General features: G+C 49.4%; 1 long non-coding RNA gene across 2 annotated transcripts in view; it reads right to left on the bottom strand.

The window, feature by feature from the left end:
* Positions 1-3,498: 3,498 nt before the first annotated feature.
* Positions 3,499-25,861, bottom strand: part of LOC128597592 (uncharacterized) — a 66,127-nt gene continuing 43,764 nt past the window's right edge. The window contains exons 3-5 of one of the 2 annotated variants that reach the window (XR_008383293.1): positions 18,203-18,375; positions 16,976-17,128; positions 3,499-9,103 (exon numbers count right to left, since the gene is read on the bottom strand). This is a non-coding gene — a long non-coding RNA (uncharacterized LOC128597592). Of the gene's footprint in view, positions 9,104-16,975; positions 17,129-18,202; positions 18,380-25,861 lie in introns of both variants that reach the window. The other variant, XR_008383294.1, reaches the window with a different exon arrangement.

The following is a 25,861-nucleotide window of genomic DNA, read 5'->3' as shown; positions in this document are numbered from 1 at the left end:
TTGAGAATTCAGGGGACTACTAATGCTTAAACCAGTGCTTATGTACGGTTGTCTGAGAAAACTCTCCACATCTGATTACCCACCTTCACCTGAAAGTGCTGCTAGGAGGTGGAACTCTATTACTGAATAATTTGCTGGATAGGCTTCCATAGCGCCATGCTTCTCATTTTAGTGTGCAAGCGAATCACCTGGTGATCTTGCTTAAAAAGCAAATTCTGACTCAAAAGGTATCAAGTGGGGTCTGAGGTTCTCCATTCCCAGTGGATTCTCAAGTACTGCTGTTTGTAGTGGGATGTATCATGGCCTCCAAAGATAGCCACCTCCTAATATCTGCAACCTATGAACGTTACTTCATATGGCAAAAGGGTCTTTGCAGATGAGATTAAATTCAAGACCTTGAAACAGGGAGATTAGAGTATCAAGGTGAGGCCCTAAACGTGATTACAAGGGTCTTGCTTAGAGGGAGGCAGAGGGACATTTGACTATGGCAGAAGACAATGTGGCCACCAAAGCAAAATGCTGCACAGCTGGCTTTGAAAATGGAGGGCGGGATATGGCCAAAGGATGCAGCTCTAGAAACTAAAAAAGGCAAGAGAACCAGCCTCCCTCCTGGCACATCTGAAGGGAGCGTGGCCTTGCCAATACTTTGATTTCCTCCCAGTGAAACAGATTTCGTTCTTCTGACCTGAACTGTTAAGAATACATGCGTTAAGACATGACTTTGGTGGTAATTTGTTATAGCCATGACAAGAAACTGCTCTATCAGTGCTGGAGGTGGTCCTCAGACCGCGCCATGAGTAAAGCCTTTTGAAACAAGACCACAGGAAAATGGCTCAACTCTGGCTGAACACTAGAATCACCTGTGAAAACTATAAAACCAAGAAATTGCTGCCCAGGCCCTGTTATTCTTGGTTAAAATGTTAGCTTAAAGTCATTACTAAGCTTTAAAGTCATTACTAAACCAAAGCCTATCAGGGTGGGACCCAAGGATCATTAATTTAAAGGCTTTTGGGGTGAATCCAGTATAGGGAGACAGGGTGCTGCACTGTTGCATTAGGATAAACCCAAAATAGAACTTTTCTTGTGTTTAAGGAAAGCTCTTTAACTCCCCAAAAGTTTAGACACACTTGTCTGCTAGGTACTTCCCTGAAACTATACACCAGCTTCTTTGACTTGTTTTTATGTCTCCTGATCTGGTCAAAGAGTTGACTTGTCTAACTCATGTTAAAGACTCAGGAGCATTCTTCTCACGGATGGCAGGACACAGCCAGGACAACTTGGAAGAGGCTTGCGTGTGCCTTCCGTCTAATAACCCTTTCCACTTACATACTCACAGCTACAAACCATGGCAAAATTCAGGTAAGCAAGACCCATGCTTTCTACAGACTGCATTGGTGGCGATGGCTTCATAAACCTGATTCAAGATGCCATATCCAGAAGAAATAGCCTGTATTACCAATTATAAAAAACCACTTCAGAATGCCAATTATAGGTAAAGGGCTGTCAGCATCCTGAGGAATAAAACAAAATATCCTGTTTGAGAGGTGTCCTGGTTACATTTTGCTTCTCATGACCTAGCAATGGGGCACTTTTTAAGCATTCAATGGATGCCAGAAATTTTTACAGAAGAGATGCCTCAGGTCATCGTCTTAGTGCTGTGATGCTAAACTTGAAGTAGCACTTACCCATTTAAGAGCTGAAATCAGGGCCACCTGAGAGCAGAATCCATGTCTTGCTTGCATGTGCAATACCTATGCTGGAGCCTGGGACATGGTAGATGAATCAAAGGTCATTTTATCTACAGTCAGTACAGAAGACTCAAAAGATATCATACCTGCAGATACTACCACAGCCTAGCTCAGGAGGGAAGTGAATAAAATAATACAATGGAGGGGTTTAACTATTCCTACCAGCATATCCTGGGGATTAGAACTTGGATCCCTCCCTTGACAGCCTGAAATAGTGCTGCAGTTGCAGTGAGGGGGTGCAGCGCACTCACTGGCATGGCTTCCTGGCAAATGCTGCTTCTACCCCCTACACCTCCAGCCCACTGGGCACGGCAGCCATCTGGGGGGGGGAGACTGTGATGGGAGGTGCACTCAGAACAGGCTTCCTAGATGGTTGAAAGAGAACCGAGAACCTTGAAATAATTGTACTGCAGGTAGTTCACTGTTAGCCATGCACCTCCTGTAGCAAGAACTTGATGCAGGGGCCACAGCCCACCTTTCTAAAGATACTCCAAGCTTAATCCGCCAAGAAGTCAAATCTGGCTAATCTCTGAATAGCTTTTACAAAATTGGCTCACTTTGTCTACAAGGGTTGATATAAACTAACAGCCAAAAGTAGAATTCCATCTTTTATAATGCATCTAATCTAAAATCAGCACTGTTCCCCTCTAAGAACCACGTGACAATACACAGTTCAGCAAAAGGTCTTCACGGGAACACTGGCTGGCAGAGGGGCTGTGTCTGCAGCCCATTTAGAAGTGAGGGCAGTTTTCCTATTCGTCAGGAGCACCCCTCACCCTAGATCTTCAACATTTCTTTTCTTCCCTAATGTTTTCTCATTTTATTTCTTGGCTCAGAGAATTTCATTCTTGCCTTAATGGGCTTCATATTTAATGTCTGACTGTAACCTACTTCAGACTCTTTATGAAGTAGGCAGAATTGGCACAGCAAATTAATTTTTCAGGACTCATAGAATTATGAATGGAAAATAGTAGATGAAAAACACGGACATGATTAATATAGCAAAGTATTTATTAAGGTCAGAATGCACGAATAGACTCTTTTCAACAAAAAGATAATTCAACAGCAACCAATTTATAGAATTTATAACAGCACTACATTTCAGCAAAATGCAACCAAGGACATCAGATAAATTACAGTCATTTGTTTTAAAATATCCATTAAATTATCTCTTACCTCTGCAATAACGTATCATAAATGCAGTTAAAGAAGTGAGCAGGGAAAAGTGTGAGTGTCTTTCCTCACTCTCTGCCCATCCATCTTCCAGGAAACCACAGGCTGTTGCTGAACGGTCTTGAACGGTCTTGACATGAGGCTTTGAGACTGCTGCTTTTCCCCCTACATCATAACCGATTTCAAATGGTGCTAGACAAAAACAGACTCTGAACACCAGGAGAAATCGGTCAGCCTGTGTAAGAGATGGGCCTGTGGTGCTCCTAGGTCTGCACCTTGACACTGCAGGTGGCAAATGAAGCTGAATACTCCAGGGCATCCTCTAGGAACAGGCCGACAGCATCGACGCGGTTGGAACAGTCCTCCGGTATACAGCACTCTCCTCCACCCCATTCAGTCTATACCCAAGACATGTTCCCCAACTGAATAATACAATCACCACACTCAAAGGCCCCACCAACATATGCTAGTGACAGCTGCTAGCCGTCAACAGAAACCGTCACCACCTCTGTCCCTGCTCAAGCCACTGTGTTTATTTTAAATACAACCCACCCCCCCCCACCGTCACCCCTCCAAAGACCCACCATATTGCAGAGTATATTTTGCTTTTCCAGTTCCTTCAACTTCTTGAACAGGCTCACGTGGTGAGAGGAGAGGAGCCAGTCCCAGGAACCACAGTTCCTTTGCAGTCCGCCCTTTGCTGTGCTGCATTTCTTACTCCTAAAACACTGATTTCAAATGGTGCTAGATACAAAGATGGAAAAATCTAAGCCACCATGTGAAACCAGCTTCCAGAAGAAGAGGATCTCACTGAAGAAAGGGAGGTGTGATTGGAAGACCCAGCCTCCGCCCTGAGGAGAAATGTCTTCTTGCAGTTCTACTTATGACATGACAGAATGTGCCATCAGAGAGGACGGCTATACAGCTGGTCAGAGCTACAAGGAACATCACAGCTTAGGCTTCAAACAGGCAAGAATGATACAAAACTCATTAAGTCTAGGATGATTCTAAGTTCACAGTCACTAGAAATTATTATACAGGTGATGAATAAAATAGCCAAAGCTATTATTAAAACACGTTAATATTTACATTCACACTGCCTTGCATTTATACAAAATTTCATAGCATCCAAGTGTTTTCAGATATATTATCTTACTTCCTCAGGACACAAGCACCCCATCTGCCTATGGGGCTCCAGCCTAGCTACTACACAAAGGTGAGTTTCACCTGGGCCAAGGCAACACTTTCATTTGACCTATTCAGGAAGAGTTTGGGTTCCTCTCTCCCACCACATATTAAGTATCAGAATATTTATATATGACCCCACTAATTGGCAATCTTATTTAACCTTTGACATAACTTTAAAAAGCTGGTATCCTACACTTGCATTAAAAGTAGATAATCCTCTAACACCAGAATTGAGCTTTATTTTCAAAATCTGTCTGAAAATAAGGTTTCAACACTAGGTTCTGAATAAGATCCCCCATCTCTTAGATGCATCATCTTTTGTGGTCGTCTGAAGCTAAGAAAACACGTGTATTTCCTCTGATACCATAACCAAGAGAAAGAGACAGAGTAGAAGCTGTATCTTTCGGTTCCTTACCAATTCTTTAGACCTCTAACAATATGCTTATATATTTTTAAGGCTCCTGGGCAGTAACAGTGTGGTATGTGCTGCTACAGGGAAAGGAAGAAAATAAAATTTAGACATCAAGATTTGTGCTATTTAATTCTCACAATAGTCCTATGAAGCAGGTGTTATTCCAGTTTTTGCAGGAGAAGAAATTGATGCTTCATGAGGCTAAATCGGTTGTCCCCAGCTACACGGCCAATAAATACAGATCCTGGATCTAACTAAGAAGTCTATGTTTCTGCCCCTCTGCTCTCTACCGCCTGTGCCACAGCCTACCATTTTGTTTTTGAACTTAATTAAGATCGAGACTGACGGGGGAGGGGGACTTCCTGGGCACTATTTCTGCCCACAAGCGGGATAACACTGACTATGCTAACATGTTGAACTACAGTGGGGACAGGAGCACAATTTTTGTAACTCAGGGCAGCTTGCTGTGTTCAGTGCGTTCTCCTGCACTTCTGGTGCCTTTGCAGTCCTCCCCAGAATGGGGTTAGATCCTGGTGACAAACCTGCCCGAACAGTTCTGACAGCAGCACTAGGCATCTGCACAACCTTCCAAGGCCTCAGTCCCAGATGGGAGGGCTGGGGGGCAGATCTGCACAGGGGCTCTGAGTGCTGACACCTGCTGTCAACACCTGGGCCTTGTTAACCAGGTAAGGGGAATATGTTTTAAGGTCAGGAGTGAGTGTTCAATGACAGTTAGTACTAGGAGTCCAAATCCTGTAAAATGAAGGAGTTGGATGAGATTCTTGCTATCCTGCTTTTCAATTCATTTAAATTCTTTCTTAGCAACTTCCAATATCCACACATACAGGCATCCTGCAGTGATCCAGAAAGCACCCTTCCGCTCAGCACATGGCCCCGCCTGTGCTGCTGCCTCTTTCTGGAATATTCTCCACCCACTCTCCCTTAGCTACCACCTTTCAGGCCTGCTCCTATGCACCACCACCCCAAGAAATCCTAGCCATCCTCCTTGTCTCAGCTTAGGAATGCCTCCCCGGGTCTAGCCCAGCTTGCTAGAGGGTTAAGGCCTCCTCAAATTCTTTCCTTCAGAAGCCACTTATCTCATTTGGTCATTAGTGTGATTATTTAACTAAAGTCTCTTGCTACCCACAAGGCACTATCCAGAGTCCAGCAGAGGCTGCACACAGGGGAGCCACTGCCACTGAGGGGACAAACAGGAGCCGGAGTCTGGTCCCCCATATTGAGTTTTTAAACTTTAACTCTTAGTTCTCTGGAAGGGGAGATAAGAAACCATTAGCAATACACTGCTTTAAACAGTCTCAAATGAGAAGGGAAAAAAGACATCTTTTGCCCCTCTAATTCCACTGAGTAAAGGGATCCACTTTACTCAAGCCCTCCTGATGCCAGGATTCTCTCCTCTCAAAGTCAGCAGATCAATGACTCTTTTCTCAAACAAGCTGGTGGCTTTCTCCTAGCTGGAAGTAGCTGGTTAGTTTGATATGTCTGGAAAGAGGCACCAAGATTCAAGGTCACCTAGACCCATAAGCAGGCAGCCTGCTGAAGGTTTGCCATCCAAGGAGGACGATGAGTTTCTCTTACTTTGGCCCAACTATCCCAAACAAACTGGCTAATGACAAAGGGGTTGGCAGGGATACCTGGGAGAGTAAACCACCCACCCCGAGAGGCGGGTATGTCAGCCCTGGCATGCCTTCCGGGGAGAGGTGTGGGGAGCTATGCCCAGGCCCCCTTTGGCTTCTGTGCCCACATTCTATCTGCATATCCTCCACCCTGTCTTGCCTCTGCCTGGGCAGGATAGAGGAAAGGTCACCACACACTGAATTAGAAAACAGTGGCTTTAATTCTTGCTCAGCCCCACATTCTGAGAAAGGGACCTGCCACTCACTCTGAATGGGCCTCAGTGTCTTCCTCTGTAAAGAGAGAAGGCTGGGCACACAGGTCACCACACATTCAAATGCTCAGATGGCATGAGGAGGAAACTTGAGAGACAGAAGCAGCAGCAGTGTGCAGCATAAACACAGTGACCGAGAGAGGCCAGCATTTTGTGCTAAGGCATAAATAATCAGATACATTAAAAAACAAATAACCCCCCCCCCCCCCCGGTACACACATGTGAGGGTTAAATACATTTCATGGACCTCTGGGTAAAAACAGCCTGGATATTGCAAAGATAGCTTCTACTTCATTCTATAAACGATGCTTTCAATGTCTTTTAAAGTGCTAAATGTCTTGGGCCCAGTATGGTACCCAAAAACCAACATGGGAGGAAAACAGGAGGGTGAGGGAATCCTAGTTTCAGAAATCCATAAGCAAATCTACTGCATAGATCTTCACCCCCCAGGAACCTAATCCTGCTTGCTTGTTCTGTGCTACCACAGTGTGTTCAAACCCAGAACGTGGGAAGATGCCTGCCAAGGCAGCAGCTTCTCTCTCCTGACCCAGTGAGATGCTGAGTCACAGCTACTTACGTGCCCAGCCAGAGTGGGGGAGGGGTGCCGGAAGCTGGAGCCCAGATGGTCCATCCTCCTGGCTCTGGGAATGCTGGTTTCAGGGTTCCTGGTAGTGAGGAAGAAATCATCTTGGTAAGAAAGGGGCCTGGGGAAGGCCCTTTAAGACAAGGGGACCATCCTGCCCTCAAGACAGTCCCAGACCATTACATATACGAACTGAGAGGCCAGCCCGGCTTCCTGTCACGCTTCCAACATCCTGGACATTTTGTCTTTAGCTGTGAGGGTGGGGACGGTAGTTAATGAATCAGAGGAAAGGGGGATAAAATGAAAGGTGTATGTATGAGGGGTTAAGAGTGGAGGGCAGCATGGAGCTGGCTGGCCCTACAACCTCCCAAACCTCCACCAGCCCCTTCCTTTCTGGCAGCTTGGCCCCCAAGGAGGGCTTAGTATCCAGGGACACTGCACTTTCCAGACCGTGAGTCACAAAGTGGGACTAATATCCGCCAGACCCAGGTAACAGGGCAAGAAGTAAAAGCCTTCTGAGTCTACATACGCCTGACATCAGTTCTTCTGGTTTCCCCGGGGTCAGGCGTGTGGAGGTTCCTAGGCAGCTGCACTCCCTAAAAGTGAGGCTGTCTGCCTCTTCCTCAACACTGCTGACTAAAATCTCAGGCTGAACACTCCCACAGTCAGTCCAGGGCACATAGGCCCGGGGTCAGGATCGCTGGCTGGACAGGAGAGGGCACCAAGGTTACCCTGCCCTGGGCTGGGGAGGGGCAGCAGGTGAGAGCAGAGGACAAAGGGAAGAAGGAGGGACGGAGTAAAGAGCAGAGCGTGCTGCCTCCATGCTCCCATGGCAGAGGGCTTAGTTCTGGTGGATGAGGAGAGGCTTGGCCCTGAACTGCTTTCAAGGAAACCAGAGCTTTCCACAGGAGGAAGAATGAGCACGCCTATGGTCTATTACACAGACACTATGCCCACCACACAGTTCATGGGTCCAGACCAATGTGGATTCAAAGGAAAACCATCAACACTGCTCCCTGGTCAATCCCAGATCATCTACCTGACTCATGAAGATGCATGCAGAAATGAAACTTCAGGTGAAATCTGACACTGGAAGTCGGGAGAGAGACGGCCCAGAGACCCCAGCTTCCCGACCTCTCCCAGACGAAGCTGGGCCACCCCCTCCTTCAGCTACCAGAAGTAACTAACAGACAGTTTCCTACCAGGCACCACATTCAGGACCGCGTGCCTGCTGGCTGGGAGAGCGAGCCCATTCCTGTCTGCGGGAGCTCCTCCCGGGCATGCCCCAGCCTCTGCAGCAGCCTCTGCTCCTCCCTGGAGTAAGAGCAGAGCATCTCAAAGGAGACAGCCTTCTGACAAGTCAGACGTCCTCCCTGGAGGAGTGGCGCACAGCCCGAGGGGGGCACCAGGAGGCTCAGGGTACAGCCACTAGCCTCTGAGTGGCAGTTCTACCTAGTACCTGGGCACACACCTGGCGAAGCACATGGACTGGGGCACACCCTGTGACGGGACTGGTTCCACTTCCCTAATTGCAGGGAGGGAGGCTAGGCCAGACAGAGGGTAGGTCTTAGCCCAGAGCCAACTGGGAGCTCACTTCCTCTCCTGCTTCTCCTTTGGCCCAACTGGTAGCTGTACCTCCATGGCTATTCCAGCCTCATTCTGTTATCAGGGCCTCCAAGTGCCAGGCTCAGGAACAGTGAGTAGCAGAAGGAGGCAGGGGAGGAGGGAGGAGGGACAAGGGAGGAGGGACAGGGAGAGGAGGTGGAGGAGGAAGTTTCACAGTCTAGTGCATTCCCATCAGATCACAGAGGGGAACACATACAACTTCCCTTTTTCAAGCACTTCTCTGCCTCCCCCTTTTGTTTCAGTTCCTTCCTCTCTGGACAGGGGATGGTGCGGCTAGTGCGCTGGGCAGGGGCCGGCACCAGGTACGCAGCCAACTGGGCTCTCGCCCGGCTCCATCTCAGGCCTGGCACGCTCCCTCGGGCCGTTACCCGGCATGCCCTTCTCCTTGTCAGGGAGGCCGCACCCTCTTGTTTTCAAAGTTTTATAACAGTATTGTTTGTTGTCCAGCAGATTAAATTCTTTGGAGGCTGGGAAGGGGGGCGGAGGAGGAGGGAGGGAAAAGAAAAGAGGAGAGAAAATACAAATAACTTTTATTAGGGCTAAAAGATTAAATGAGTTCCTTTCTGAATATAAAGTCACCTTTCTTAGAGAGAGGCCAGCGGCCAGGAGCCCGTGTGCTTTTCCTGTCTATGCCCATCCTCTCTGGTCCCCTTCTCACCAAGCAGGGTGATGTGCAGGGTTCAAGATGAAAAGAAGTACCAGCTAATGCAGCTGGGGAGGCATGCCTGAGCATCCCCCACCCCTTCAGGATGCGTGACGTAGGGGCGAGCTGGTCCCAGCAGGGACACCCTTGATTCTCATCTCCAGTGTCTGGCCGAAGTAGTCCAGGACTATGGGGGGAAGAGGGTCTGAAGGCAGCTGCCAGCACTCGTCTCTAAGATACCTCATCCCTGGAGCGAGCCAGTGGTTTGTTTACACTTCAAATTAAAGTCACACATTCACTGATGCCAGTGGCACTGGAAGAACTTTGGGAAGAATACCCCCAAAAAACAACACAACTGCATGAATATTTACATACACTTAAGGAATGAGAAAGAGTGGAAAACAAGAAAGAAAAAGACAAAAAGTCAATATAAAATAAGCATGATCTTACACACAGGGCCTACTGAACAGGCCTCGGCCTGCAATACCTTTTGACACAATCTGTGGGTGGTGATAGCACAAAGGGATGCGTGAGTCCCCATATTGAACACAACTCTCATTTAGCCATCACTTGATTTATTTCACACTTTGGGTTACCTCTAACAGTAAGTCCATTTGAACACCTATCCATGCCTGACTATACAGGTGGCAATGCCTATGACTCTCAGAGCTGTAGGCCTGCCCTGAGACGTTGCTCTTCCCTTCTTCCCAGCAAACTGTCTAGCCCTGCCTCCTCCATATCATTTTCCCCAGGCGCCCCCACCCCTTGGTAAGGCCCACTGGAAATCCTGGGGCTGGGAAGGTCCTGATGATACAAAGACCATTAAAGGAGCTCAGGGCCCTTTCATGGAAGGGATGAGGGGGCAACATGCATTTCTCCTTTTTTAATATGCAAATAATACCAGTTTCTTCAGGGTCAATACCAAAAGTTCTCTCTGCAATGCGAAACAAGGTCCAAGTTCCACATTCAATGTCCACACTGGTGCACCCCTCAAACCCCTCTCCCGAAACACACAGCTCAGCCTTGACCTGTCTTGAAGACAGAATGGAAAGATGGACAGAGAAGCTTGTACTAAATCATGGTATCCAAACCTCATGCTATTCCAGGGATGGTCTCAAAGTCCCATAGACTCAGGAATCAAGGAATGAGGCTTTGTCTTCCCTTGGAAACCCTCAGCAAAGGAGACACACATCCTAAATCACACTCCTTGCTGCAGATTCTGGCCCATTCTCTTTTTTATCTTTCAGGTGAACAGAAAGAACCAGGTCCAACATGACAAATATTCACACATGAAGCTACTGAAGGTTTCATTTACTAAAAGAACTCCCCTTTGGATTTCCCACCACAGGGCTTCTCTATAATCTAAGGGTGAATTTGGGAAATACAAATGAACAGATATCCAAAGACATGTAAGCACATGTCCCCAACCAATCTCAATCATTCCTGAAGGAACACCCCTAGGAAAAGCCTAAACCAGATCTCAGCTAAATTCACTGTAAATAAACATTTTTCCCCCTTCACACAAGTTCTGGGTCTATTCAAATAAAGATCAAGTGGTGAAGAAGTCCAATACTCTGTCTTAGCAATACAGAGTCCAATACCTGTCCAATACTCTGTCCAATGCAGTCCAATACTCTGTCCAATACCCCCTTATAATGAGTGGGGTTATGCTCAACATTTAAGGAAAACTGACACCCACCAATTCTCTTACCTAGCTCACTCTCCATGGGTAAAGCCTCCTTTTCCACGTCAATCGCGAAGCAAGCATCGAGGGCTGAAGTCAGTGTGTCTAGTATCTTACTTTATTCTGTACATGAGCCAAAGCTTCCAGCAGGTGCTGTACCTCAGCCAGCAAACAGGTAAGTTACACACAACATGCATGCTGGGCATGGCTCAGGGCTTTCCTTACAAATCTGTTGGAAAAACCTCAAAGACCACATGATGAAGCCTGGTCTCCAAGTGAGCTGTACTCAGCAGAAGCCTGCCTACGTGCACAGGCACCAAGTGCCATACAGATGCAACAGGATGGGCTGAAGCATCACATCATTCCAGAAGCTTCCAAATGTAGGAAACCTCTCCAGGAACACATGGTGAATGGCTGGCCTCCCAGCCAAGACGTGCAAGCCAATTCTCACAAGAGCTCCAAGTCATCTGAAGAATCAGGGTGTTGGAGAACTCAGACACTCTGAAGTTTCTTTCCCCTAGAGAAGGAACCTAAGGGTCTCAGAGAAGGAGTAAACTGGCCAAGACCCACTCCCCTACTCCTGCCCCTGCCCCACGCTCAGACGAGGGAAATGACAACTGAAGTTGGAGACCTGGGGTAGTGTCTCAAATTAAGCAGTATAAGCAATTATATCTTGGCAGGACTCTATCTGGCTCAGTTTTTGTCAATGACAAGGATACCACTTATCCTCACAGGGCTGCGCGAGGACCAGACGAGCAAGTGTGGGAAGAAGAACATGAGAGTGACGTAACTAATGGTTACTAATCAACTCCTCTCCTGTCTGAGTCCTCGCCCAAAGTCCTGTTCACTACAATATACCAGGGGTAAAGAGGTGAGGGCGAGCTCACAGTTATTATGAATCCCAGGTAAACATTCTGCAAAGCAGCAAGCAGTTACAGTCTTAGAGAAATGCAGTTATTTTTAAAACTGCGTTCTGTGAAGCAGATTGCACAGCATACCCTCTCAGCCCCAGAGGCTCCTACCCACGTAGCCCTGGAGAAGGGGCGGACGCATAGAGCTGAGGCTGCTGCCAGAAGCTAGGCCACAGTCCCGGCCGCCCCTGGTCCCAACTTGGCTGGGCCTGGGGCCTGAAGCTATCCTGCATTGTTTTGTTTTGGCTATCATTAGACAAAAAAGCTAATACAGAACGAGGGGCTCTGAGATATTTTTGGTTTTCTCTTTTCCTTCATTGTCATCTTTTTGAAAAATCGATTAATTGGGTGGCGCCTATGGCTCAGTTGGCAAGGCGCCCACCCCATATGCCAAGGGTGGCTGGTTCAAACCCAGCCCCGGCTGAATTGCAACCAAAAAAATAGCCAGGCATTGTGGCAGGTGCCTGTAGTCCCAGCTACTCAGGAGACTGAGGCAAGAGAATCACTTAAGCCCAGGAACTGGAGGTTGCTGTGAGCTGTGTGATGCCACGGCACTCTACCCAGGGCCATAAAGTGAGACTCTGTCTCTACAAAAAAAAAAAAAAAGAAAGAAAGAAAAATCGATTAATTTTATTTTTTAACAGAAGGCCTCAAACAACACATGAAAAAAGAAGGCTAAATATAAAGGAAAACTTCCTGAGAGCAAGGGGCACAGACCAGGGGACAGATACCCTCCACTACTCCCATGTCCTGTCATCTCTACAGGATTTAGGGCCAGACAGGATGGAGCATCTTGGCTAGATCAGGGTCTCTAGGCTTAGCCCCCTGTAACCCCACAAGCCCTCCTAGCAGCTCCCACACACTCCATCTCCGACAAGCCTCTTGCAGGGAGCCTACCACCATGTCCTCAGCCCCTGGTACAGCCTTATCTGTCAACCACCTGCACACAGTCTCCAGCCCCTTCCCTCCTCCTTCTGGGAGGGCCTTCAAACTGTTTCTGCCCACCCACTCTAATTCATTTTGACAGGTCTTTCAGATCCTTCACATTTTCTTGTGGTAATTCAGATCCAGTTTTCCATGTTCTGAGTTTCTGGCTAAGAAATACCTCCATGAACATCTAGGTTAGAGCTGGAACCTCTGGTTCAATTGCCTCACTTCATACATAATGAAACTGGGGCCCAAAGGAGTAAACTGAGTAAGATTTTACCAACAGAGCCAGGGCTGGAATCTAGGTCTGCTGATTCCTCAATAGTGAGGAACATAAACCCTATCTTCCCTGGCCCATCTCCTCCCTGAACCACACTCCCTCATCCTGTGCAACTGCAGACCCCTGGCAGCAGATGGCAGTCTCCACAGTCCACATGGGCCAGGCATCGAAGACCAGCCAAGGAGGCAAGAATCACGTGGCCTAACTCAGCCCGGGCCAGCCACCTTCCTACCAAGTAAACAAGTCTCGAGCCCTGGAGCTGTAGGCACTGACAGCATACCCTTGCCGTCTTCAGCACCACTAACCCATCTCAACCTCTCTAGACAAAGAGCTCAAGCAAGCAGTGACACAGGTAACATCTCCCTGCGCGGTGCCTGTCCCTTCCCCACTGCCCTTCCCACCACCTCTCAGAACTACACATTCTGGCAGGAGACACTGAGCTCAGAATATGGTCCTGTAGGCACGTGTTTGACCAGTGACTCAGCAAACACCTAACCCTATCCTGTGCTGCGTGGACAAGGGGGGAGCAAGGTGACCAGGCCTAGGAAAGAGAGTCAGCTGGCACCAAGGAAGGTGGGAGATGGAAGGCCCAGAGCAGTCACAGCAGATGGGAAAAGCTGTCTGCTGCAGACCAGAAGTGTGATGTCCCCTCCACCTTGGGCCCTGATTCACCACAGGCTCCTATAAGGTATAAGGATGGCAGGTGGATTCTCCTAGTTATTAGGAAGAAAGAAGAGCTTAGAATCTGTAACAATCTTGACTCTTTGGAAGAGAGCTCAACGTGTCCTTCCAGGTGACTGCGGTACTTGAGTCTCTAGGTCCCCCTCTTGATTACGTGGACCCTCCTTCATCCCCACTCCATCTCCATATATGTCTCTTTTATACATTTCTTAATTCTTTTTAAAAAATATTATTAGTGACCTTTCCCCACATTGAAAGGTTTGCTCCATTAAAGTAGAAATCTGGTTTTGTTGAGTTCTGCATCTACCTGGTACGGCCCCACCACACAGCAGAGGCTCCACCTGTATCAGCAGAAACAACGCCTTTGCCTTGCACAGCCCTACCTGCCCGCAGATAGCAGAGGGCATCTGCCTATGCCCTGCCTGCCCAAAGGAATGAAGCACAGCCATCCCCAGTGACTGGGAAGTTCCTGGGGGTCTGCCTTTCCCTCTGGTTCTTAGGATCTCAGCTCACAAAAATGTCTGACTTTAGCCCAAGAGGGTAAAGAAAAAGTACAGGCTTTGGAATCAGAAGTGCCTGGTTTTAAACCTCGACAACCCCACTTACCAAGTGTGTAACCCTGAAGTCACTTAATAATCAGTTTCTTTATCCATATGGTTGTTCTGAGAATGAACTCAGGAAAGTCAAGTAGGGTCCTTAGAAAAGATCGGTTTCTCTTTATCTGGATGGTATGCAGAGACCAAGAGCTCCAGTGCCCATCGCATGCCATCATACCTCATTATGGACTCTGAGGTGGGCACCATGCTGCCTTTAGTACCAGGCACTCAGACACAAATCCTTCACAGAGGACAGACGTGTGTCTTGGATCATGGCAGGCAGCCTGGCTGGGCACTGGACTTGTCCTCCTGCACCTTCCTGGCCACGCTCCTCTGATCCAACCATGCACGACACCTCCCCAGGGGGCTCTCCCCATCCCTGTGCCCCCACTCCAACCGATATAGGCTTGATGCCAGGGCACGAGGCTCAGTGCAGGCCATGGGGCCCTAAAAGTGTTCTTTAGTATTATCAGTCTGTGAGTAGGTCCTGTGGAAGGAGCCAGCAAGAAACCAAACTCAGCCTATGCTTTCTTCATAGCCATTCCAAGTCCCAGCAAAGCAAAGCAAACGAGGGCCTCCCACAGACGGCTGGCTGGTGGGGAAGGCTGGGATCTCTTACATATCTCAGAGGGAGGTGACATGCCCCCAAAAGTGACCAGCACAAGGTTCAAATCCTCTCCAAAGCTGTGGCTGCAGCCTTAAGGGGGCACTTAAGCCAGGGGACAGAGCCAAGATATGCATTAAACAATTCACAGTGTGGTGCAGACCAGGACTCAATGGACTAGAGAAGGTACTGACCAATCAGGGCCCCTGGCAGGGCCCCTCCCCTACAACTCCCAGCCAAGCCACACCACCCCAGCTCCAGAGCCATCAGCTCTGTTAACCTCTGTGGGATCCAGAATGGAAGTGCCCCATGCTACCTCCTGGCTCCCAGACATCAGGGACTCAAAGGTCAAGAAAAAAAGCACCAGATGTGCCAGGCCCCTCTCTTAGGGATGCCAGCTCTTCTGCTAGCCTGACTGGCAACACACAATGCCCCATGTCACATCAGTAGGAGCCAGGATGGTAAGCTGGGGGAAGGAACTAGATGAGGGACAAAAATACAAAAATCAGTGGGGAAGCACCAATCCCAATTCTGAAAACACTGGAGACCAAGGAGACAACTGCATGAGCAGGAGCAAAACCAATTTCCCTACACTATCCACCCTGGTTTCCCCAATCTAGCCACGGATAGAGCTGAGGAAGGGAACACAGGTCACACAGAGGCAGACCTGGGGACACACCACACATGTTGAGAGCTGAGGCCCCCAGCAAGGCCAGCAGCTACATCTGGCTCCGGCTCTACAGCCAGTGCTGGCCAGACTCTAGCCCACACAGCCTGAGGGACTTGGCTCCCTCCTCTTCATTTCCCTGGCTGCACTAATTCTAACTGCTCCCCTTTACCTGCTCTCCACTACAACAATCACTGCCACCCTCAGTGCTACTGCTAGAGGGGCTGAGACTTGTCAGGTTTCCTAAGAAGGAGACACGGGATTCTTCCAAACAGCCCTGGATCCCTCACTTGGTGAGGATCACAGGCTGCTCACAGCCAACTCAGAGTCTCATCTCAAATGGGAAGAGAAGACAGAATACCGAGAGGGAAGACTGTCCAGTCTTCCCTGGATAGTGATGGAAGCAGCATGGGAAAGAGGGAATAACACCATACCCCTGACACTTGAGCAGACAGGGATGACCGCTGTGTGGCCAGAGGTGGGATTCCACAGATACCTCATGAAACAACCCAGCATCATTCCTGGGATCATTAGACCCAAGAAATACTGCAGTAATCTACACGATTCAGAACAAGATTTCCTGGTGATGTGAATGAAAGCAATGACAATCTGCTTTCTGAAGTGTATCTATAATGCAACAGACCTTCCCAGTTCTGTAGGCTGTCATCAGTTTTAATGGCCACAGTTACTATGACCAGCAACAAGTGTGGTACATAAAAAAGCATTTTATACCTCAACTGCCTAGAGATGGACCAAGGATTTCTTTTTAAAGTTAAGGCAATAAGGCCTAGAAAAAGAAAGTAACTCATTCAAAAGAAAACCCCAAAGCAGAGAAAGAGCCCCAACGCCCACTGTTCAACCCAGTCTAAACTCCATACCCTAGACCTAGACTGAGCCCCCTCAAGGCTAAATGTATCTAGAGCAAGAACGAATCTCCCCAAGAGTACACAGAAGAGAGGATGCCTAATCCCCAGGGGCCCCCAGGATCACTGAAGGCTTAAACCCAGACTCTCATGCCAGATGCTGGGGGACAAGGAGAGCTTCTAGTATTCACTGTGGGAGGCGCCAGGGCTCTTCCCACTGCCATACCCAGCAACACTGTGCAGCTATTACCCACTGTCCTCCAAGCCTGACTGATTCAGCTGGCCACCCTGCCCCCAACCCTTTGGTGGTTACTAACCCCATTCACAGAATAGCCAGAAGTAGGAGAATGGAAAGAAGAGAGTGATTGTTTGTGAGATTCTGAATGGAGAAGTCTGAGGACTGACCCACTGAATAAGGAAAATGACCTTCACTGGAAGGACGGGCTGAGGAAGGCCAGAGGGAAGAGCCCACACCTGACTTACCTGGGAGGCAGGAAGGGGTTAAGTCCTATGTTCCTTGTTGCACCTGGTTTCCAATAAACAGCCTGGTGATGATTCACTGACAAGACTGGGATCATGTCACGTTGATCAGCATTTATGGTCACGGAATCACACAAATTGGTGGCTCAACAGTACCTATGAGAGGGCAAAGGGGAATACCCTGCTCTAAACTACCCAGCACACCCCAACTTCTCCTGAGGACAGCTGAGCCATTGCTGCCTGAGTAGAGGCAGATCTCCAAACATCCCAGACAGGTGAGGATGTAGAGCAGACACAGCTCTCGGATGCCAGTAGCTGAGTTTGCCCTCATATATCCTAAAGAAAATCAAAGGAAGGAGGAGGAAGTGGTGGAGGAAGGCAGGGAATGCATGAGGTCCAAAAGAAGGAAGAGACAGGTCAAAAGATATCCTTGGGCAAAGCAAAGCAAACAAGAAACTAGGAAGAGAAACCGGAGGCTGATCATTGAAAAAGGGCACAACTGTGCCGTCAGTCACGTCAAGTGCCCTAGACTCTCCACTTCGAAGCCCAATATACACAGGAGAGCTATCAGCCCCTCCTGGCCCTCTTCCCACATCAGGCATGACCTTTGAATCCATGGGCTTCTGAACTAGGGGAGAGGAAAGTAAGCAGTCCCAACCGCCCCCCACAACACACACACTTGGAGATGGCTCATACTCTCTAGGTTCTGGTTTTCTGATAGAAATGCTCATCTCCTGCAGGGGAGGGCAGACACGTCTGATAAGAATTGCTTAGCACAATGCTATATATACTCTAGGTTCCTACCAGCCTAGGGATGTGGAGCTAGAACTTGGCAGAGAACCATGCTAGGTGCTGGCAAAAACCATCCTCCCCCACCCAGCCAATGGAGAGCCTCATTTCCCGGCTGGGGACAGTAAGGGCACACAGGGTCCTTCCTGGCAGTCCATTAAATACAGAGGGACACAGGCTGTTGGCTCTGTTTTAGGGAAAATAAACTTCTTCCAAATGTGAGGGGGATGTGTGGGGGCTGAACAACCAAATTCTAGCCTCTCTGCAGCTTTCCAGTAGCATCAGAAAATCAATCTAGCTCTCTCTTCTGGAGGACTAAGGATGGGGTATGCCAGAAAAGAATAGAGAAGGCATAGCAGGTGGCTGGGCTCAATAAAAATCTATCCACTTTCGATGTTTGAAGAAATAAAAGAATGTAAAAGAATGCAGACGAATACTTACCACAGAAAGCAGGGCTGCCAGGCTTTGCCTTCTTTTGTTCCAAATAAATGCAAGTGAGCCATTCTACCCGGCAGTATGACGCTGTCTTCAGCACACTGGCCCCGTCCTCAGTTGAGCCAGAGTCGTCAAGAGGTTGTCACTCACTCATGGAACGAACTGCACTTTCCCAAGTGCTCTCTATGGGAAAGAAATAGGCAGACAGTTTATCTCACAGAGCCAACCAAGCCATGAACTGCACAGACCCCAACTGGGGTCCCATCTGGAATTAACATGCAGCTCCGAGACCGAGGCCCTCAGCCATTGCCCACCATCCAAGACAGAAGCAAGACAATGCTGGGTAAAATGATGTGGGCCCATCATCCCGGGCCAATATCAAGGGGTACAAGGTCTGACCAGAGGGCCTGCCCATCACCTCTTTCAGAAAACAAAGACAGAGTGTGCAAGAATGGAGAAGGCATAGAGACAACAGACCTTTCTGAAGCATGAATCCATCATATGTGCAGCTCAGGACAAAGAAATACAAGATACCAAAGGTTCTAACAACCACATACACACAATCTTTTTAGGTCAAGTTGCTCTCTGCTCAGGCTCAAAAAGACTTGACTCAAAGGGGCTATGTCTGCCTGTGCACTCTGGGTGGGGATGGCTGGCTCTCATCCGTTGCCCTGCGTCACTGTCTGCTGTGACCTCGGCAATGTCTCCCTGCCCCCTCTGGCTCCCAAGACCCAGGAGCCACTCCCACCAGAGATCCCAAATGAGTCATCCTAGGAGGTCCTTGGGGAGGAGGAGCTGCCCAGTGACAAATGTCAGTGCTAGCATCATCCCCCCGGAAAGCATGAGCCTGGACAATGGTACACGGGCGAGTGGGGAGAGGGAGCCAGGCTGCCCCTCATCCCACACACCAGTTGTTTGTTCCTCTGCCCCCTGACTCTGGCTAAGGGGGATAGAGGAGAGAAAGGGATGATGGTCTGGCCAGGAACCTGCGGCAGTGGAGGCGCATCTTCTCTCCTGCTCCCAAGAAGGCGGCCGGGTGGGGCGGGGCAGGGCGTGGCGGGGGGGGATCACGCGCCTATGGCGCAAGGCTGCACAATCAAGAAAAGCCTAGAACCCTGAGCCGCCATGATGATGCGCAAGAAGGAAAAAAAAAAAAAAAGAAAAGGTCAAGAACTCAAGGTCCACGACTTTTAGGTCCACATAAGAAGGAAATGAGAAAGATGAAGGGGAGAAGAGAGACTTTGACATGGGTCAACAAGGAGAGTGAAGGCTGACACAGGCTAACCAAGAGCTGGCATTGAGCTGACAGCCCGTTCCGTGGATCCACCATTATCACACGGTGCCCAGCAGAAAACTCCTGAGACGCCACAGCCACATCCATGACAGCCACCGCTCCTGGAGTGCAGGAATGTCAGTATTCACTCAGATCCACCCTCACCCCAAAAAGGGAATCACTCTTTATGTCAGTCAGTGACCACCAGACTATCACAGAGCCATAGTGAGAAACCCCAAAGGGCTTTCTGGTCCTGGGAAGATGTCTTGTCATTTGTGACCAGTGACAAGAGCTCAAAAACTGACCCGCTTTGCCAAGCTCATTGAACAAAACAGACAGCTATGTTTTGTTTTTTCTTTTAGACTCTAAAATTCAAGAGTACACAGAGCCCTGCTGAGTTACCTGGTGTTGCCCCCATCCTGATGTTGGGCAGTGGCCTTCTTCTCTGCCCAACCCTCCCTGAAAATGACCCTAGGCTAAGGATCAGCTTAGAGCCCCAAGCTGTTTTTGCTGCTTTCATGTTGACAGAACATCCTGGCCACTCGGCTGAGAGCTCCATCTCCCGGCTCCTGATACACTGAGTCATCTTCCAAAGAGGAAAAAAACAACAAAGCAGCCGTCACCAGGGTCCCCACTGCCATCCACTGACGACTAACTGGCTGTCGTCACTCTCCGCTCTGCAGCCCCAGAATTGGTGACGAGGGGCTTCAGGGTGCCCAACTCCCCTCCCACGGGACTCAATAGCGTCAGGAAGCAGGCAGCCACTGCTGAGATTTGGAAAGAAGGGAAACTAACCTGGCATCAAAGGGCTCCCAGGAAGGCTCTCTGGGAGTTAACCCTCACTTTGCCACCACCAGTCCTACTGCCTCGTGCCCACGGCACGTTCCGGACACAGAAGTAAAGTGGCATTTACTCCAGGGGGCACAGGTACTACCTCTCAGGCTTGAGGTGTGTCCTGCCCAGTTACCTCCTCTCTGACCCTCCTGTGACATCATGAGGGCACACAAGCTCCCTTCTTCCCATTTTCTTCTCTAGCCCCTGGCTCTGATCCCTTTTAAAGTTCTCCATAAAACACTGGGCAGGGGTAGAGAGCTACATCAGTATTTGCTGAGAACGTATTTGCCTGACAAGATATTAGGCATTTCTATATAATAATTGTGGTGACTCTATCTCATTGATTGAGGACATGAAGACTTAGAAAAATCATACGACTTGTCTAAAATCACCCAGCTGAGACGAGGCAGCATCAAGATGCAAACTTAGGTCTGTCCAAATATGTCTGGAGCTTATTCTGCTCTAACGATGCTATAATTTCCCCCCTCCCTGCAACCTCCTCTTCCAGAAGAAAGGCAACCAGGATAACTAAGTCTATTAACCCACCAATTTCAGCTACAAAAATGCCATCATCTTGAGTGAACCTTGCTATAAAGAGGGGAAAGTTAACAAGATAGGTATGGGACTAGCTAGGTGACATAGACCATGGATACAAGATCAGCCATCCAAACTCCCACAGAACATCAGGAACTTACAAAATTCCTTAAATAGACACATTCTGGAAGTATACTTCATAACAGGCATCTTGCAAACACTGAGGCTTCAGAGAGGAAAAATGCAAAGGCTTTGGAAGCCTAGACTTCTACTGATGGACCATGCCACTTACCCACTCATGGGACCTCCTTCCAGGGCTGTGGTAAGAAATAAATTAAAGAGCCTAACGTGGTATCTGGCAAACAGAGGTTCCAAATAGATCTTTGTTTTCCTTTCTCCTTTCTCTAGCCTCCCTCTTGGAGCTCCTAATTGTGACATGAGACTTATACACAAAGAACCATGACGCAAGTAAAGTACCATAAAAGAGGGACAACGTGTACAAGAGTTTGGCTGAAGGGGTGGGGGTGGCTGTGATTACCCAGCTTCTTTCAAGGGCAGTCAGGAGAGGTCCGTGGAGAAGGTGGGCCTGCGACAGGTGGTTACAGTGAAGAGGAGGCACAAGGAACACCACCAGGGAAAGCAGAGAGGCAGAAAAAGCAAGAAAAAGTCAGTTGCCTGGTATTGTTGGCACATGTGGTCTACCTAGGGCAGCTCAGAGAGGTAAGACTGTGCAGGAAAGCTAAGGCCAGTTACAGCCAGCCTCGAGCATCATGCCAAAGGGAAGGGATTTTATTCTGGGAACGATGAGAAACCATTTTAACTTCCTGAGCAGGAAAGACAAGATGGCCGCTGCACGCAGAAGGGCCTGGAGAGAGGACTGGGCAGCCGGGAGCCTCACGAGAGGACTACAGCTGGAGGCATGGCACCGGCAGGGGGCATGGAGGAGAAACAGAAAAGAGAGACCGTAAAAAGGCAGGGCCATCAGAACAAATCCTCACAGGCCATGGACCTCACTCCTTGTCCCCATTGGGAGGCTGCCGGAGACAGAGCCTATTTAGGGAACACAAACCCCGGGTCTGACACGTCTGCGATGAGCTGCCTACCTCTGCCTCCACTCTCCCCCACAAACACCCAGCTTCTCCCAAAACTGCTTTAAGCCTCAGGCTGATAAGGGGATGGGAAACCCAATGCCCACACTCTGGCAAAGCTGCACCCAGGTAGTGAACCCCCACCCAGTACTAGGAGGTCTGCCCCTGGGGCCACCTTCACTGCGGCAGCCACCACTGTGCCCGCCTCTGCTGAGCTTTTGCCCCCCCGCTCATCATAGCCCCCGCCCCCCGCCCACTCTGCGGAACTGGCACAGCAGGACCAGAAAAGCCAACGCCACCATGTCGGAGACCAGAAGAAATGCCTCCAAAATGGCAGCCAATCCAAGGAATCCAGAAGATTATACATCCACCCAGGAAGGGGAAGCCAGTGACAAGGGGCGTGAACTGTCAACCACCTTCCAACTAGACTCCCCACAGTTGTCACATCTTCTCCTCCAGAAACTTCCTCTCAAAAATCAGAAAAGGTATGAGGACATGGGTGCTACCCTCATCCCTATCCCCTGAGAGACCCTGAGACCTATAGGTGGTACGGGGCACTCAGAAGGACGTTCTGCGTACCCTGCCCCAAGGTGAGAAAAGTAAACCATTTCGGTCCTCAAACCCAGCTCCTACCACTAACCGGACAAGGGCTAGCCCTCCCAGGGGGTGTGATTTTCCACTGCTCCCCAGTCAGACCCTCCCCAGCTCTGTGGGCCCCAGAGAGCAAGGAGGTAGGGTTGCAAGGAAGGGCCGAGAAGGCACACATCGTGCCCTCGGTTATGTAATAAGAAGGGCGGTGCTCGTCCCAGGCCAGAGACCCAGTGCGCACTGCGCTCGGGATGCGCAGTCACGGGTAGGGGCCACTGCGCATGGCGCAGGGCTTGGGAAACCCCCTCCCCATAAACGTGACATCCGCAAGGACTAGATGGGGAGCTGGGACCCTGATTTTTCCAGGCCTCCCTCCCCCAACCACAGGCGAATAGCCTGCTGCCCTAGTTTTTACTATGACTCCTCATTCTCCAGACTGACAAACCTTTCTAACCTGGGACCTCCAAATCTCCCATCCCTCACTGACTTCTCTGGAAATTCCACCAAATATGCAGGTTCTGAGCAATTTCTTAGCGTCAGTCTTCCATCCTTACCTTACCAAGCACCTGACGGCAGCAGCTTCCAGAAGGTAGATCTTTCCCACACTGGGCTCAGCACACAACTGGCTCCTGGGGGCCACTGGACAGCCCCGGACGTCAATGCAAATCTCTTGTCCCCAGGGAGTAGCCCCGAGTCAGCAGGAAGCCTGGGGTGGTGGCAATATCAGCAGCAGCAGTTCTGCCCTACCTTGTCTATGTGTTTCCAAGGGAGCCAAGAATTATTTTGCCGCAACACTGAGGTGTGGCTGATTGGAAAATTCCCCTTTCCAACACCAAATTAAAGGATAGATATTTTCTTCCAATTTGGTCAACCCCTTGCGCACCTATCTACCCAACCTTCCTCCCACCAAAAAAAAGTTTGAGGAGCCCTGAGCTCTTCTTTCTTATGCTGCATAAAATTTTAAAAAGGTAAAGGAAGAGGCTCCAACTGGGCAGTCAAAAGCAAGGATAGACACAAGAGCCTACGCACACCCCTAAAGAGATTTTAGAAAGCTGCTGGGCTTCTCCCCCCCTCCCCTTTAAGCAAGTGAAATGCAAATTCAGATTTGACACCCTGCCCTCAGCCAATCAAAAAAAGCTTTTCACCTGCCATCAGCTTGTTCACCAATCAGAAGAAGTGTCTGGAGTGAAAGCCCTCCCCTGGCCAATGGAAGGCCAGCTCAGTCACTTAGTTAATGATGCAGCAGTACAGGGAAGGCCATCACATGTGAACTGGAAGGGAGCCAACATGGAGACACAGAGAGCGCAAGGTAAACAACTTTCCAACGCCAAAGGATGACATTTAACTCTAAATGCTAGCTTCCCTTCTCAGCTCATCCTTAACCCCTCTCAGCTGGCCCCACAGACCCTGGGAGCCTCACTACCTGTCCCCATAGAGCCTCTAACAAGATGCAACAGTGACTGCGTCACCATTCCCCACTTTCTCCAACTACGCAGTGACAAACCTACCAGCTTTACCCCACTTCTCCCAGCCCACACCCCACCCTGGCCTCCCGCTTCCCACTAGCCCCAAATTCCCGGGGCCAAACATTTCAATAAGGTAGCCCCTGGGGGAGGGAAAAAACCAAAAACAAAAAACCTATCCCTCTGTCTTCCTCTCAGCACTTCTCCTCACTCCCTACTTTCCACATAAGACCTACACAGACAGATGGACAGACGCTGACACCTAAACAACCTGGAGAACCAGTCTGTCTGTCCACTAGAAGGAAATAGGGTAAAGGCTGGGAGGTCAGGTGGAAAGCCAGAGACTACCCTGGTTAGGCATGAGCAGCTGACACTAAGAGAAAAGAAATCAAAGTGGAAAAAAACCCTCCCTCAGAGAAATAAATAGCAAAAAGCGAGAAAGAAGGTGAGAAAGACAGAGCACCCACATACGCAGAGATTATCGCCCCTCATCCCAGCAAATACATACGTGGGGGAAGAAGGGGGTTACGCCATCAAGTCCTGAAGCCCGTCGGACCACCCATCGCAGCCTGTGCAGACCGAAATCTTGGTCTGGTTGTAAGGTGCCGCAGTCCCGAATGTTCTAGAATTTGGTCCCGTCAAACCTTTCACTGTCGCCCCGCAACCTCTTGCTCCCACCCTTGCCCCCCCACCTCCTCCCCGCGGGAACCGCCCGTGCCACCTTGCGCGTCATCTCCTTAGCCTGGGCTACCCAGAGGCCTCTGGCCCCCGCAGATCTCTGAACGCTTGGCAAGTGAGCTGGCAGAACCTGGTGCCCAGTGTTGCTATGACTTGTTTCTTGATTTCTCTCTCTCTCTCTCTGCTGCAGCACGGCTGTTGCTAGCAGACCTATCGACGGAGCTTGCTCTCTCTCTCTCTCTCTCACTCTCACTCTCTCTCTCCTCTCTCTCTCTGAGCTCTGTGACGCAGATCTAAATTCTCCAGTCTGCTCCTTGTGTTGCAAGAGCAGAACTGCAGCTTTTCCCCTGGAGAGCCGGAGGGCAGTGCCAAGGCTGGTCAAACAAGGCAAAAAAAGTTGGGCCTACACTCTGTTTCCCCGACCATGCTTTTCAGCTTGTTCCCCAACTCCTCCCGCACCTCACTGTGCTGGGGCATAGAGGTCCCAGTCCCTACAGACTCATTCCTTCCCTGAGGGCTTCCCAGCCACAGGACTACTTAACTCTTTGAGTAGCAGCCTCCAGAGCCCAGATAGGGCTGCCCCATGTTAAATGTTGCATCATCTTTTCATGAGCCATATAGGCTCTCCCAACATTGACAAAAAAGTGGTCCTCACCCTGAGACCACCATCTCATTAACTCTTCCTGCCATGGACAAGTCCAGGGTTATAGCCATAGCTGATTTCTATTATTGTTTTTTGCTTTTTTGGCTACAAACCTTTTTCTCCCTGGAATTTCCTAAGGACAAAAAGTGTAATCAAAACATTGCTTGCTTACCCTACGAATGAGATCCTTCTATCAGGGAAGGAATTTGAAAAATCAAATTGAACTGCAGCTTGAAGAATCAGAAACAGTTTGGATCCCCATTCTTCCTGGCCTCAAAATTTTAGAGCCTAGGTAGATACATCCAATTACTTCTCAAAAGGCACTTAGGCCACGTGGTCTCAGAGATTCAGGTTGCTGAGTCATTTGTTCCCAAGAAGATCCTTCTGACAACATGAAAAGCGGCAAAACAGAGTGACAGCCAAGCCTGGACCTGAAGTGGGCAATGGCTGGGTTCTCTTCTCCAGCATGGGCAACCAAGTAAGATTCACATCCACCAGCCCACTCCCTACTCTCTCCCCCTCTACAATGGCAATGCCCGTGCGTCCAACATACCTGGAAATTCT

This window comes from Nycticebus coucang, chromosome 10, assembly GCF_027406575.1.
Source record: "Nycticebus coucang isolate mNycCou1 chromosome 10, mNycCou1.pri, whole genome shotgun sequence".
In the NCBI taxonomy this organism is placed as follows: Eukaryota; Metazoa; Chordata; class Mammalia; order Primates; family Lorisidae; genus Nycticebus; species Nycticebus coucang.
Note: the sequence above shows the minus strand (reverse complement) of the source record. Positions and strands in the feature narration are given on the sequence as shown.